This window comes from Panthera leo, chromosome D2 (assembly GCF_018350215.1).
Source record: "Panthera leo isolate Ple1 chromosome D2, P.leo_Ple1_pat1.1, whole genome shotgun sequence".
NCBI classification, from domain to species: Eukaryota; Metazoa; Chordata; class Mammalia; order Carnivora; family Felidae; genus Panthera; species Panthera leo.
In genome coordinates this window covers 66,916,881-66,931,241 of record NC_056689.1, presented here as the reverse complement: position 1 = coordinate 66,931,241, position 14,361 = coordinate 66,916,881, and the positions used below count along the sequence as shown (strand labels likewise).

Below are 14,361 nucleotides of genomic sequence, written 5' to 3'. Positions count from 1 at the left end.
CCATTTGTTATGGAAGGTCTTCATGTAAGTGGATATTTCATTTTCCTCTACAAGCACTTGTATACCATCTGTGTATTTCAGTTTTTATGTGCATTACCGAAAGAACTTATAGTACCAATTTGCTTCCTTCCTTACAAAAGTTCTTGAAGATGCTTTCATTTTAAGTTACCAAAGAAAGGCTAGACTTTAGTCAATCCTCTCACTTAGACTTCTCCAAGACCAATCAGCAGTAAGAGAAAAAAATACAATCCTTTTCTAGACTGTACTACACCAACAAAATTGGTGTCACTGAGTAAGTTCACCCATAAGCCCCTGTCCATTACCCTATACTGTCAGGAAGCCGTCAGAGTCACCTGCGTCTACCTGGGCTATAGTATTTGGTTTGGCTTGATGAGCCCCACCATCTGAACACTGTGGGTTTTCATCTTCTTTTTTATCTTTCATATTATATAGTGAGTCTTTGAGAGTAATAGACACTAATAGAATGAAAGACACAACTGCATTTTGTGCTAGCAGAGCTCAGGCTTCACGAACAGCAAATAGCTGGAAAGACCTTAAAGGTCAAGATGTCATAGTCTGTGGATTCGAGCCCCACGTCAGGCTCTGTCCTGATGGTGCAGAGTCTGCTTGGGATTCTCTCTCTCTCCCCCCTAGGCCCTCCCCTGTCTTTGTAACTTGTGAGAATTCACAGGTACCTAAGGTCGTCACCTAAGCTCAAAGTACTTATCTCCAGACTTCAGACCAGTACTGTTTCACCTCATCAAAGTTACAGTTGCTGCTTAGGAAAGAACGCTCAAATTGGAACCCTCTCTCCTATGGGCATGTTGTCATTCCTCTGTATCATCAATGAAACTCTCCATGTCAACTGAGATATCAAAAAACATCTCAAACATATCTGAACAATGTCAAAATGAATTTGTGCCAATGTGCAAAACCTACCAGTGTATTAAACTTAACCTTAGAGTATAAAATTCCAAGGAAGGAAGGAGCTCTGGGTTAATTAATAGTATTCCAGCGGCAATCAAAGACGTTTAGGATGGTTAGATAAAAGAAATAACATCCTGAGGTTGTTCTAAAACTTTGGAAATAAAATGGTGGAATAGTTAGAATACAGAGCAAGTATAGGATGCCTGGGTGGCTCAGTTGGTTGAGCGTCTGACTTCTGATTTCAGCTCAGGTCATGATGTCATGGTCTGTGGGTTCAAGCCCCATGTGAGGCCCTGTGCTGATGGGGCGGAGTCTGCTTGGAATCCTCTCTCCCCCGCTGCCCCTTTCCTGTGCTTGCTCGCTCTCCCTCTCTCTGCCAACCCCAAATAAATAAATAAAATTAAAAAATACAGAGCAAGTACTTAATTCGCTATAAAGGAACTGTGTGGCTTGGTCTAAAACATTCAAATGCTCTTGGGACCCTCTTTTAAAAATATTCAGAGGAGGTTTCTCCTTGTCATTCAGTTTTTGCAGCGCACATACCCCATATTTAATTCACTCTCTGCCTATAACCTAGTATTTAACCATTGTTCACATTCTCATCTGGGCACATACCCAACCTCTCCCTCCATGAAAACACTGGAATAATCTGTAACATATTAGGAAATTAGAAAAATCAAATAAATAGGAGAGAAAGCAAATGCATTTTCACACAAAGTACAGGATACAGCCGTGATCTGTCAAGCTTACAGGACTATCTCCTTAACTAAGAGCAAAGTTACAGGATTCTGCTTAGCTGAACAGGAAGTAGCAATCTAAAAACATATAAATGTTCCCAAGCGCCAATTCTATTCCCTTCACTTCTCATTTCCAGCATGTACTCACCCTTCGACCAGACCTGTGCAGTACACCCATCCAAACAGCCTTGATGACGTGTCAGTGAATCAATGGATGACAAGTATTCTGAGAATCCACAGAATAACCTTTAATCATGATGTCCCCAAATAAAAAACCTTGTGAAGAAACAGATTGTAACAAAAATGACAATACCTGCCTTGGCTCTTAAGTTCATACTTCTATGTATGATCCTTAGTTTCCCATTCCTGAAAGTGGTTTCCACGGTACCAAAATAGAACTAGAAAAACCCAGAATTTCCTTTTATATCCTTTGCAGGATACACTGTAAACTCCCAAACATCGGGCACCTAACCCAGGCCCAAGACGACAGAGGTGGAAAGGGAGAATTTCATAATGGAGCTAACTTGTTATTTATAAATTATATACATGTGATTTGTAAATTATAACTTAAAAAGATAAAAGCCAAAGAAGAAGCAAGAGAATGTTCTAGACACTAGGAGCAGCATGAGCAAAAACAACAGTATATTTGGGCCTGATGATCATTTAATCATATGGCAAATCCTTCCCACAGCTCCACTTTAGAATGAGTTTGTGACCTTGAAGAGTCAGTTAGCTGGACACTTAGAGGTTTATTAGAGGCCCCCTGGTGAATCAACAGGAGATCATATTCCAAATGGTACTTCTACATACATATATGAGAGGCTCAAAACACAGGAAATTTGATATGCTCAAATGGGTATATTTACAGAAGAGAGGAAGTGGTGAGCATTTTAACCAAGAAAACACTAGAAAATCTCTTTCAAAATAATACCCTTTCAACCTTTCAATTTTCCCATCTTACCTTTTCAATCAATCGGAGGAGAGCAAAGCAGTGTCGCCAAGTTCTCACAAAGTACCAGCACCACGTGTGACACACAAAAACAGGGCTAACTCTCAAAGCACCTTGGGAAGTTACCAGAAAGTCACCATCTTGTCAAGTAGATGGTACATATTAGAAATGAAAAGAGAAGCTGGATGGAAAAAGCAGTAAGAGAACACATGGACAGAGAGAAGGAACTCTTTCTGAGATCTTGCCTTCTCTCACAGCAGGCTCCACAATTTATGAGCAGCTGGGAAATTTCCTTTGCACAGGAAAAGGAGGACTTCTTAGTTCACATTAAAGTGGAAATGACAAAAACTGTGTATTGCACAGAGAAAAAAAGGTGTTTCCTGAAGGAAGGAGACAGAGTATTGCCTTTATTTTTCTCTCTCTCTCTCTCTCTCTCTCACACACACACACACACACACACACACACACACACACACACACACACGAAAACAAAACACATGCATACAGCAAGTAGAAAAAATCTTTTTCAAGAGATAAAGGATAAAAACTACATTAAGGAAATGTTCATGGTAGGAGTTAGCCTCGGTGGGATATAATCACTTTGTCCCAGTGGGTTATCTCAAGTGCAAATACACTTAAGGGGAATGATAAAAACGTATTTGCACTTATTCATGCAGGGATTCTTATCTCTATTTTAAAAATAAATACCTAGTTTCAGCTTTTCTTCCACATACACACAAAAAGAATAGGTTTCATCACTAACTTATCTCTAGTTCATATAATTCATAGTTTCAAAGAATTAATGTTTGAATGGTTTATTCTTTAAATAAAATATATTGATTTTTAAAATGTTTACTTTTGAGAAAGAGCATGCAAGAGTGGGGGGTGGGGCAGGGGCGCCTGGATGGCTCAGTTGGTTGGGCGAACGACTTTGGCTCCGGTCATGATCTCACGGTTTGTGAGTTTGAGCCCCGCATCGGGCTCTGTGCCGATGGCTCGTAGCCAGGAGCCTGCTTCGGATTCGGGGTCTCATTCTCTCTCTGCCCCTGCCCCACTTGTGCTTTGTCTCTAAGATAAATAAATAAATGCTAAAAAAAAAAAAAAAAAAAAAAAATTAAAAAAAAAAAGTGGGGGTGGGGGGACAGAGGACCTGAAGCAGGCTCTGCACGGACAGCAGGGAGCCCAATGCAGAGCTCAAACTCACGAACAGTGAGATGACCTGAGCCGAAGTCAGACACTTAACCGACTAAGCCACCCAGGCGCCCTTAAAATATATTGATTCTTAACAACCATATTCCTTCCTTCCACAAAAAGTGTTCTTGGAGTGCCCACTAAGTGCTAGACACCAGTTTACACGATAGAGACACAGTGAAGAATATGTTTCCTGTCCTCAAGGGAGCTTATGTTATTCACAATTGTGAAGGATAGATTTTAAAAGTCCCTTTGCCTACTTTTGCTTTACTGACTACAGCAGTGGATTTTGAACTTTATACAGCTTTTATAGCAAATCAAAATCACATGAGGAGCTTAAAAAAAAAATCCCAATACCCAGGCTGCATTCTAGATTCTTAGGGTGACATTCAGATAGCAGTATTTTTTTTAAAGCTTCCTAGATGACTCCAAAAAATGGTTTACTGGAGTACTAACGAACTAGAGCATTGGTTCTCAACTTTTGGGTCTTTAAAGGAATGGAGAATAAAAATAAAGAATCCCTAGAAATGCATTCCTCTATCTTCTCCCAATCATACCAACCAAAAGTCAGTAGGTTCACTGGGGATACAGGAAATTTACTCAGTGGGAGGGGTGTACTTGCTATCTACACTAGCACCTCCCCCATCCCTTGCCCTAGTCAAAACATAATCCTGCAGAGGGCAAAATATAGTCCTTTTAAATTCCATATTGCTACATAAGTTTATTTAAAAAGCAACTTAAATCAACTAGCAAAAAGCAAATGGAATTAAATTTTTCCGCACAAAAGGTCATTCCCTGCACTTAAATATATCATTAAAGATTAAAAGTTAATGTTCAAAACTCTACAGAGTTCCCATTCTGGACCAGCACAGGTATGTCACTGATCCCTCCCTTCCCGGTTGTTTTCATCTCACAGATGAATCACAGCATTTCTCAATATTTACAGTATGTATTGTATTATCCACTATACTCAGTTTTTAGCATACCTCTTTTCTATGTGAATATTCTAAAGGCTTTAAGCATGGCCCATCAGTACGTCCCAAGAATATGTATGGTAAAAGTATGTTAGAAAAGAGCATAATGTAAAAGCTAACAATATACACAAACAGAAAACACAAAATACCCATTTCTAAGAAGGTAGAACCATTCATTATAGTGTGCTGCTTGTTAGCAAACAATATATTTAATGTCTTTTAACATGTAATGTTGACATATACAGTTCAACACGTTACAAAGAATACCTTCCAAGTTTAAGACATGTCTCTGATCTACGAATACCATGATAAAAGATTTAGTGGTGAAAAACAAAAATACCTCTTGGTTAAGTAAAAATGCTTTCCTGCATCTTTTCAAAGGAAGGGGAATTTTCCAGAACAATTATCAGGGAAAATTACTGGCAATTATTTTTGATACACAGCAACAGTATAATATATTCAACATGGAGAAAAGTCAGTTGTCACATAATATCCAATTTAAGAAGGGTGAGGTGGAATGGGGTCGGGAAGGGGAGAATTGGGGGTGTGAGGGAAGAAAAGTATCACAAATTGCTTAAGAATCTGTGTTACTGTCACTAACCGCACCCACCTCTTATCAACAAAAGGCATCAAAAGACTTTACAACCAAAGGAACTCTTGAGGAAATCATTGGAAACTGTTAATAACCTAGTGTTTCCTTGTAACACTGACTACAGGAATCCAAACAACTTTCTAATAAAGACATGGGTCTGGAAAGAACCAAAAATAATCTGATTATATTCCATCTTCCCACTAGGTTAGTCACTGTCCAAATAGTCCCTTTGGAGGCTGAAGACCACCAATCAAAAGAAAGGTGCTCCATTTGCTCTAGATGCATGGTGAGGGCATTTCTGAGGAAGGCCCTCACATTATAAAAAGTAACTTCATCAAGTTTCACTTGGTAGAGGTGGGGGATAAAGACCTCGGATTACATTTATGGCAGTGGTTTCACATTTGGTATTTCTGTGAGTCTATTCAGTGTTGACGAGACAAAAAAATCTGATTCAAACATTTCCATTTCCCTTTGTTAACTCTTGATCAAAGCAAATTAAACACTCTACAAAGTTAATCTCACTTTGTATTCCAAATTCGAGAATTACTTTGCAAAAAAATTCATTTCTTCCCAAAACATAAGGAAAAGGATTCTACTTCTAAAAATTATGTCTACTGTTGCTTATGATGGAGGGAAAAACCCTCAAGCTAGGCTGTCATCTTCAAAATAATTTTAATTCTCAATGTAAATGGAGATAAAAGACTATTTTTTAAATTCTTACTAGTTCTCACTCACACTTTCCTGCTTTTTATAAATAATGCTGTTCAGGCCTGAAACTGATCATTAAAGAACCAACTGTTTAGAAAAAATACAATTCAAGGGCACCTTGGGTGGCTCAATCGGTTAAGCATCCAACTTTGGCTCAGGTCATGATCTCACAGCTAGTGAGTTTAGGCTCAATGCTGACAGCTCAGAGCCTGGAGCCTGCTTCGGATTCTGTCTCTATCTCTCTCTCTGCCCCTCCCCTTGCTTGCACGCACATGTTCGCTCTCTCTCAAAATAAATTAACATTTAAAAAATTTTTGAAAAAGAAAGCATGCCATTCAATCAAGAAACAGAAAATTTACAAATGCAAAATGAGAGTAACTCTGATGTACATTTTATTAATAGAACTAAATATTATATACATTTGAGGTTCATCAGAACTCTTTTTGAGGGCAAGTACTTGTTAGAATGAGCATTGGGTGCTGTATGTAAGCGATGAACCAGGAGAAGCTACCCCAAAAACCAAGAGGGCACTTTACACACTGTATGTTAGCCAATTTGACAACAAATTAAAAAAAAAAAACAAAACTCTTTGAATTATGTTGGCTCAAGGATCAAGGCTTCCCTTCCAACCCTAAACCTTGGAACTGAGGGATGGTGACATTTATTTTTTTAATATAATTTATTGTCAAATTGGTTTCCATACAACACCCAGTGCTCATCCCAACAGGTGCCCTCCTCAATGCCCATCACCCATCTTCCCCTGTCCCCCACCCCCCATCAACCCTCAGTTTGTTCTCAGTATTTAAGAGTTTCTTATGGTTTGCCTCCTTACCTCTTTTTTTCCCCTCCCCCTCCCCCATGGTCTTCTGTTCGGTTTCTCAAGATCCACATATGAGTGCAAACATATGGTATCTGTCTTTCTCTGCCTGACTTATCTCACTTAGCATAATACCCTCTAGTTCCATCCACGTTGCTACCAATGGCCAGATTTCATTCTTTCTCATTGCCAAGTAGTATTCCATTGTATATATAAACCACATCTTCTTTATCCATTCGTCATTTGATGGACATTTAGGTTCTTTCCATAATTTGGCTATTGTTGAAAGTGCTGCTATAAACACTGGGGTACAAGTGCCCCTATGCATCAGCACTCCTGTATCCCTTGGGTAAATTCCTAGCAATTTTTAGGTCATAGATCTATTTTTAATTTTTTTAAGGAACCTCCACACTGTTTTCCAGAGTGGCTGCACCAGTTTGTAGTCCCAACAGTATAAGAGAGTTCCCATTTCTCCACATCCTCTCCAGCATCTATAGTCTCCTGATTTGTTCATTTTAGCCACTCTGACTGGTGTGAGGTGGTATCTCAGTGTGGTCTTGATTTGTATTTCCCTGATGAGGAGTGACGCTGAGCATCTTTTCATGTGCCTCTTGGCCATGTGGATGTCTTCTTTAGAGAAGTGTCTATTCATGTCCTCTGCCCATTTCTTCACCAGATTGTTTCTCGGGTGTGGAGTTTGGTGAGTTCTTTATAGATTTTGGATACTAGCCCTTTGTCCGATATGTCATTTGCAAATATCTTTTCCCATTCTGTTGGTTGCCTTTTAGTTTTGTTGACTGTTTCCTTTGCTGTGCAAAAGCTTTTTACCTTGATGAGGTCCCAGTAGTTCATTTTTGCTTTTAATTCCCTTGCCTTTGGAGATGTGTTGAGTAAGACATCTTTGGAGTAAGAAATTGCTGCAGCTGAGGTCAGAGAGGTTTTTTCCTGCTTTCTCCTCTAGGGTTTTGATGGTTTCCTCTCTCTCATTCAGGTCCTTCATCCATTTTGAGTTTATTTTTGTGAATGGGGTAAGAAAGTGGTCCAGTTTCATTCTTCCACATGTTGCTGCGATGACAGTTATGCAGCTAGTCATCTCATTAAGGACACCTGGAACTGTGATGCGATTTTTTTTTTTTTTTTGGGTTACTGTCTTTACAGACTTTTAAGAATCTGTTTGCAATTTGACAGTCTTCAGGTCATAAAGTCATACGCTACCACAAGCATTATATTAGTTTGCATGTTCAGTCAGGCCTCAAGCTTTCATAGTGGTTAGTATGGATTTACAGTAAGTGTCCATTTTACCATTATAGCCTCGTTCCATTAAGAAAATTGGCACGATGGGTTTTTATGTCATCTAATAAAACATACTATGCAGAGACAGTCTAGATTACAAAACGATTACATAGCTCCTTCTGTGTGCAGAATGCCTTCTAGGCTAAAATACATCCTTAAATCTGTTGTTTCATTTTATGCTCAAAACAACTCTGTAAAATTATACCTCCATCACACAGACTAAAATCCATCAAGAACACAGAGTTAGTAAATGGGAGAATTAGGCCTGGAATCCAAGTCTTCTGACATCTGCCTCTTTATTATTAGGCAGGTGAGTTGCCATACTTAAACTTTTAGCTTCTTGGTTTTTCTTTTCTTTTTAAAGTTTATTTTGAGAGAGCGAGCACAAGTGAGGGAGGGGCAAAGAGAAGGAGAGACAGAATCCCAAGCAGGCTCTGTGCCATCAGTGCAGAGCCTGATGCGGGGCTCGAACTCACAAACTGCAAGATCACGACCTGAGCCGGGACTGAAGTCAGACACTTAACCAGCTGAACCACCCAGGCACCCCAAGCTCCTTGGTTTTCTTAACTGTGGCTTTCCTTAGGCTTACAATTGAAAAGTCATGGAAAAAACAGTAAATTCTTAATATTGTAAATATTTATAAAGACTTGGGACCTTAGATAATACTATCTGTCCAGTAACTTATATTGTGAAATTTGGCAACCCCTTTTTTCAGTTTTTATTGTAAGTGCATGTAACATAAAATTTACCGTCTTAACCAATTTTACATGTACAGTTCACTGCTATTAAACACATCCATAATGCTGTGCAGCCATCACCACCACCCATCTCCACAGCTCTTTTCATCTTGTAAAACTGAAACTCGACACCTGTTAAACAGTCAACTTCTCATTTTCCCTGCCCCAGCCTCTGGCAACCACCATTCTACTTTCTGTCTCTACAATTCTGACTACTTGGAGTAGATCGTATTATGTGAAATCATACAGTATTTGTCTTTTTGTGACTGGTTTCTTTCACCAAGCATGTTCCCAAGTTTCATTTTTGTTGTGGTAGATGTCAGAATTTCCTTCCTGTTTAAGGCTGATGAATATTCCATTCTATGTATACACCACAGTTTGCCTCTCCATTCATCTGTCAATGGACTCTTAGTGGCAACCCAGGTTTCTGATGTCTCTGCCAAATACAGAACACTGTACTCAGCACTTAGCCCCAAATATGCATCTTTTAAATTAATGTTCAAGAAGTAACACATGTAGTATTTCTACAATTAAGGACAATAGTGATAAGCAGCGGAGTGGTCTATGAAAAGAATGGATTTACCACTCTTTTCTATATCCACGTCATGCCAAAACAATTCTGAACACATGGGCAAGAAGTTCAGCAGTTTAGTCAAATATTGTGAATACATCTCCTTGGCTGTTTTATCACCATAACTTATTCCTGGTTTTTGTCCTTGCAGCATTTTTTTTTTCCAGTTTATGTCAGTCAAGGAAGATTTCAGCAGCACTGTAACAACAGTTAATATTACTGGGTACTCACTAGATGCTAAATACTTTATGTGGATTTAAGAACAAGGAAACTGGGCCCTCAAAGATTACCTTTCTTCCAAGGTCTTGAGTTAGTTGGGTGGTAGTTCTGGAATATGAATCTATTACTTCTAACTCTAAACCCAGTGCTCCTTCCACTACACACAAATATTAGCATTATCTGACAATACAGTACTAAAATATTTTGTGGCTAAGAGTTATAGCTTTTAATCTTTATGTTACATTCTTAATTTCTGAAAATTATAGAGGTAATAAACATTCATATTTACATATCACTCTCTAGAAGTAAATATTAAATCAGCTTATCGGGCATTCTTTCATACATTTTCTTGGCATCTATAAACAAACATTCTTGTTCACAGTTAAAAATAACTCCTTGTATTACATTCTCTGTCCTACACTTTAGTTTTTAAACTAATTATATAGTGGACATTTTATTCTAAGTCTATAATACACAGAATGAGGTCATTCTTCAATGGTTGCAGTGTATGATCATGCCACAGTCATCCCCCATTTTCAGTTTTTAAAATCATAACCCATTCTTCAATAATGGATATCCTTATTCATATGAGTTATCCATATACATATGCACATACATATGCACATTACTCTTTGGAAGTAAAATGTAAGGTAAATTCCTAGAAATGTAATTGATGGGTCAGGGGTAAGCACATTTAGTCTCTTATATTGACAAATTGCCTTCAATTAAAATTTAAACTTAACAGTCTCCTTACCAGTGTATAAATTAGAATTAATGTTTCATTTACAATTTCTATTCCAGGGGAATCGCATCCACTCTTATTTCTATACTCAGTGAAAACATTAAAGCTCAAGGAAAAGGAATCAGGGGTTCTATTAACTTCACAGCAAGATTAGACTAATTTAATTACTGAGTGGTTTTTTTTGTTTGTTTGTTTGTTTTTGTTTTTTAGGTTCCAATTACCAAGTGGGTTTGTTTTGTTTTAGGTTAAAAAAAAAAACAAAAAGAAATCAAGCTATAAAAACAGATGAGTAATTGAAGTACATTCTGTGATGTAAAAACTATACTACTTTAAATGGATATACATAAAAAGAACAGTCTGGGATATTAGAATATACATACTATATTCTAATAGAGTATTACTCGAAAAAGATATAAAATATATCTAAGCACCTAACAGTGACCTTAAAGAATCCACAAGGAATAGGCATCAGGGTGGCTTGGTTAGACGTCCAACTCTTGATTTCAGCTCAGGTCATGATATCATGGTTCATGAGTTCAAGCCCTGTGTTGGGCTCTGTGCTGACAGCATAAAGCCTGCTTGGGATTTTCTCTCTCTCTCTCTCTCTCTCTCACTCTCTCTCTCCCCCTCTCCCCCTCTCCCCCGCCCCCTGCTCTCTCAAAATAAGTAAATTTAAAAAAAGAAGAATCCACATGGACAACTGATGATATATTAGGAAATACTTACTAAAAAGTGAAAAGCTATATCATACCCCATTATCATTTTCCACTAAAAAGAAGTTGTATTAAACTCAAGCAGGAAATGGCATTATTTAAATTCACCTACTTAAAAGTAAATCTAAGAGCATCCTTTTTATTATCACTGAACTAAACGTGAAAATGTACAACGATCACCATGGTATGGTAAATTGTTGAGCTGATTCTTCCCCTTTCTGTTATCATCTTATTCTCTCAGCCATATGGGTTGTATTTACTGTACTGCTGGGACGTTATAGCTGCTCACCAGCAAAAGTCAAAAGCTCTATCTTTCCTATTATGCTTGCAGTTATTCCCTATGTGCTTTTTTCATTTTCTAAAACAAGTATTTTGCCCACCTCAGAAAATTGCTCTACTATTTGTTAACTGAAAAGAATATGCTATACTTTCTTACAATATGGTTGTCGCTGTGTTGTATTTGAACAATGATTTCTTGAAGCTCTGAAGAAATTCCTCTTTCCTACTCCCACTTCTCCAGCAACCGTAGCTCTTTAAAGGGCCCTATAGGGCCTCTATTAATTTTATGTATCAACTTGACGGCCACAGAATACCCAGATTAAACGTTACTTCTGGGTGTGTCTGTGAAGATGTCTCCGAAGGAGATCAGCACTTGAGCTGGTGGATTTAGTAGACTGCCCTCTCCAGTGTGGATGAGCATCATCCAATCTTCTGAAGGCCTGCGCACAACAAAAGGTAGAGGAAGAAGGAATTCATTTTTTTCTGCCTCTTTGAGCTGGAACACTTCATCATCACCTGCCCTTGGTCTGGGTTTTACAGCATTGGCTCCCCTGGTTCTCAGTGACTTCAGACTTGGACTGAGTTATACCACCAGCTTTCCTGGGTCTCTGGCTTGCTGACGAAAGATCCTGGGACTTCCCAGCCTTCATAATCACACATGAGCCAAAGTCTCTTTTGGTAGATAACTAATCCTATTGGTTCTTTCTCTGGAGGACCCTAATATGGTTCCTTTCATTTGAATCACTGTCACGTTCTTTATTATCAAATACACATATAACCTCTGAAATGTTTTTTAAGCTAAAAAAGAAAACTATTCATTGATTTTTAATATAAGCTATTGTCAAAAATAGCTGTGGTATACTTATGTAGAGAAGGAGCCTGCACTTTAACCTGCGCAAGGGAACTAATGTTTTACTCTACACATTTGGTACCACAGACGATTCGAACGAAGCAGATATTCTATGCGCAGCGATTCTTTCATGTTTTTCTGAAGAGGGAGATGGCCTTAGCTCTTACTCCTTCTCCAGGCTGATAAAGAGGTCATGTAAAAGATCTCTATAAAAACTCACTGTTAGTCTATTTCAAACTTTTTTTTCAATTTACTCATAAGTAATACCTGCATGTGGAGAAATATTTTAAGGTACCAAAAAAGTCAAATTGTATAATGGAGTCTACACACTGCAGTTAGTTATCCTTCCAACCTTGAGCCCCTTTCTAGAAGAAACTACTTTTGTCACTTTGTGATTCTTTCCATTGATCTCCTCTTACCCGTTTTTATAACAATTATAGAACGCATGCTCTCTACATCTTGCTTTGTTCCACTTTATGGCATATCGTACAGTCCATTCTGTTTCAGAATGTAGAGATCTACCTATTTTTAAATGGTTGCACAGTATTCCATTTTATGGATATCATTTTAAAATTCCACCATAATAGGTTTTCCTATTTTACCTACTTTTTTCTTTCCTAATGCTGCATTGATTATCTTTATTTTTTTATTTTTTTTTAAATTTTTTTAACACTTTATTTTTGAGACAGGGAGAGACAGAGCATGAACAGGGGAGGGTCAGAGAGAGGGAGACACAGAATCTGAAACAGGCTCCAGACTCTGAGCTGGCAGCACGGAGCCCGATGTGGGGCTCGAACTCACGGACCGTGAGATCATGACCTGAGCCGAAGTCGGCCGCTTAACCGACTGAGCCACCCAGGCGCCCCTGCATTGATTATCTTTAAATATACTTCTTTGTACATATTTGTTACTCTGGCTCTAAGATAAATCTCCAGAAGTGGGATTGCTAGGTGAAAGATTACACAAAATAGTTTTTAGTGTGATAAAATATGCGTAAAATTTACCCTTTTAACCATTTCACTGTTTAATTCAGTGGCATTACATATATTCACAATGCTGAATGCACAACCACGTGCAACCATTACTACCCATTTCCAGAACCTTTTCATCATCCTAAACAGAAACTATGCCCATTAATAACTCCCTTCCCTGCTTCCCCCAGACCCTGGAAACTTCTATTACACTCTGCCACTATGAACTTGCCTATTCTAGATACTTTATATAGTAGAATCATATGATATTTGCCCTTTTGTATCTGGCTTCTCTAAGCATTATTGTTTTCAAGGTTTATCCATGTTGTGGCATGTATTAAAATTCCATTCCTCTTAAGCATTTTAAGAGAGAGTGCACACGCGTGCACGCACAAGCAGGGGAGGGGCAAAGAGAGGAGAAAAAGAATCCCAAGCAGGCTCTGTGCTTTCAGCACAGAGCTCAATGTGGGGCTTGATCCCATGAACCATGAGATCATGACCTGAGCTGAAATTAAGATTTGTACGCTCAACCAACTGAGCCCCCCAGGCACCCAGGAATTTCATTCCTTTTAAAGGATGAGTTATATTCCATTATATGTATACATCCCATTTTGTTTACCCATTTACCTGTCAACGCACATTGAGTTGCTTCCATCCTTTGGCCACTAGGAATAATACTGCTATGGATACTGGTGTACAAGTATCTGTTTGCATCCCTGCTTTCAATTCTTTAGGGTATATACCTAGAAGTAGAATTGCTGAATCATATGGTAATTCTTTTTTTTAATTTTTTTTTAAATTTACATCCAAATTAGTTAGCATGTAGTGCACCAATGATTTCAGGAGTGGAGTCCTTAATGCCCCTTACCCGTTTAGCCCACCCCCCTCCCACAACCCCTCCAGCAACCCTCTGTTTGTTCTCCACATATGCTAATTCTAGTTTAAGTTTCTGAGGAACTGACAAACTTTTTTTGACAATACTGCCATTTTACACTCTCACCAGCAATTTCCAATTTTTCCACATCCTCGCCAACAACTGTTCTTTATCATTTTTGATAACAGCCATCTTCACGGGCATGAAGTGGTATCTC

The 14,361-nt window shown here is 38.4% G+C and overlaps 1 protein-coding gene across 7 annotated transcripts in view; it reads right to left on the bottom strand.

Moving 5' to 3' along the window:
• ADD3 (adducin 3) overlaps positions 1–14,361 on the bottom strand; it is a 123,226-nt gene that overhangs the window by 65,508 nt on the left and 43,357 nt on the right. The window contains exon 1 of one of the 7 annotated variants that reach the window (XM_042909171.1): positions 1,813–1,907. The exons of the other annotated variants lie outside the window; for them this stretch is intronic. The gene's annotated coding sequence lies outside the window, so the exon portion shown is untranslated. Of the gene's footprint in view, positions 1–1,812; positions 1,908–14,361 lie in introns of those variants that run through there. 7 annotated transcript variants of the gene reach the window in all.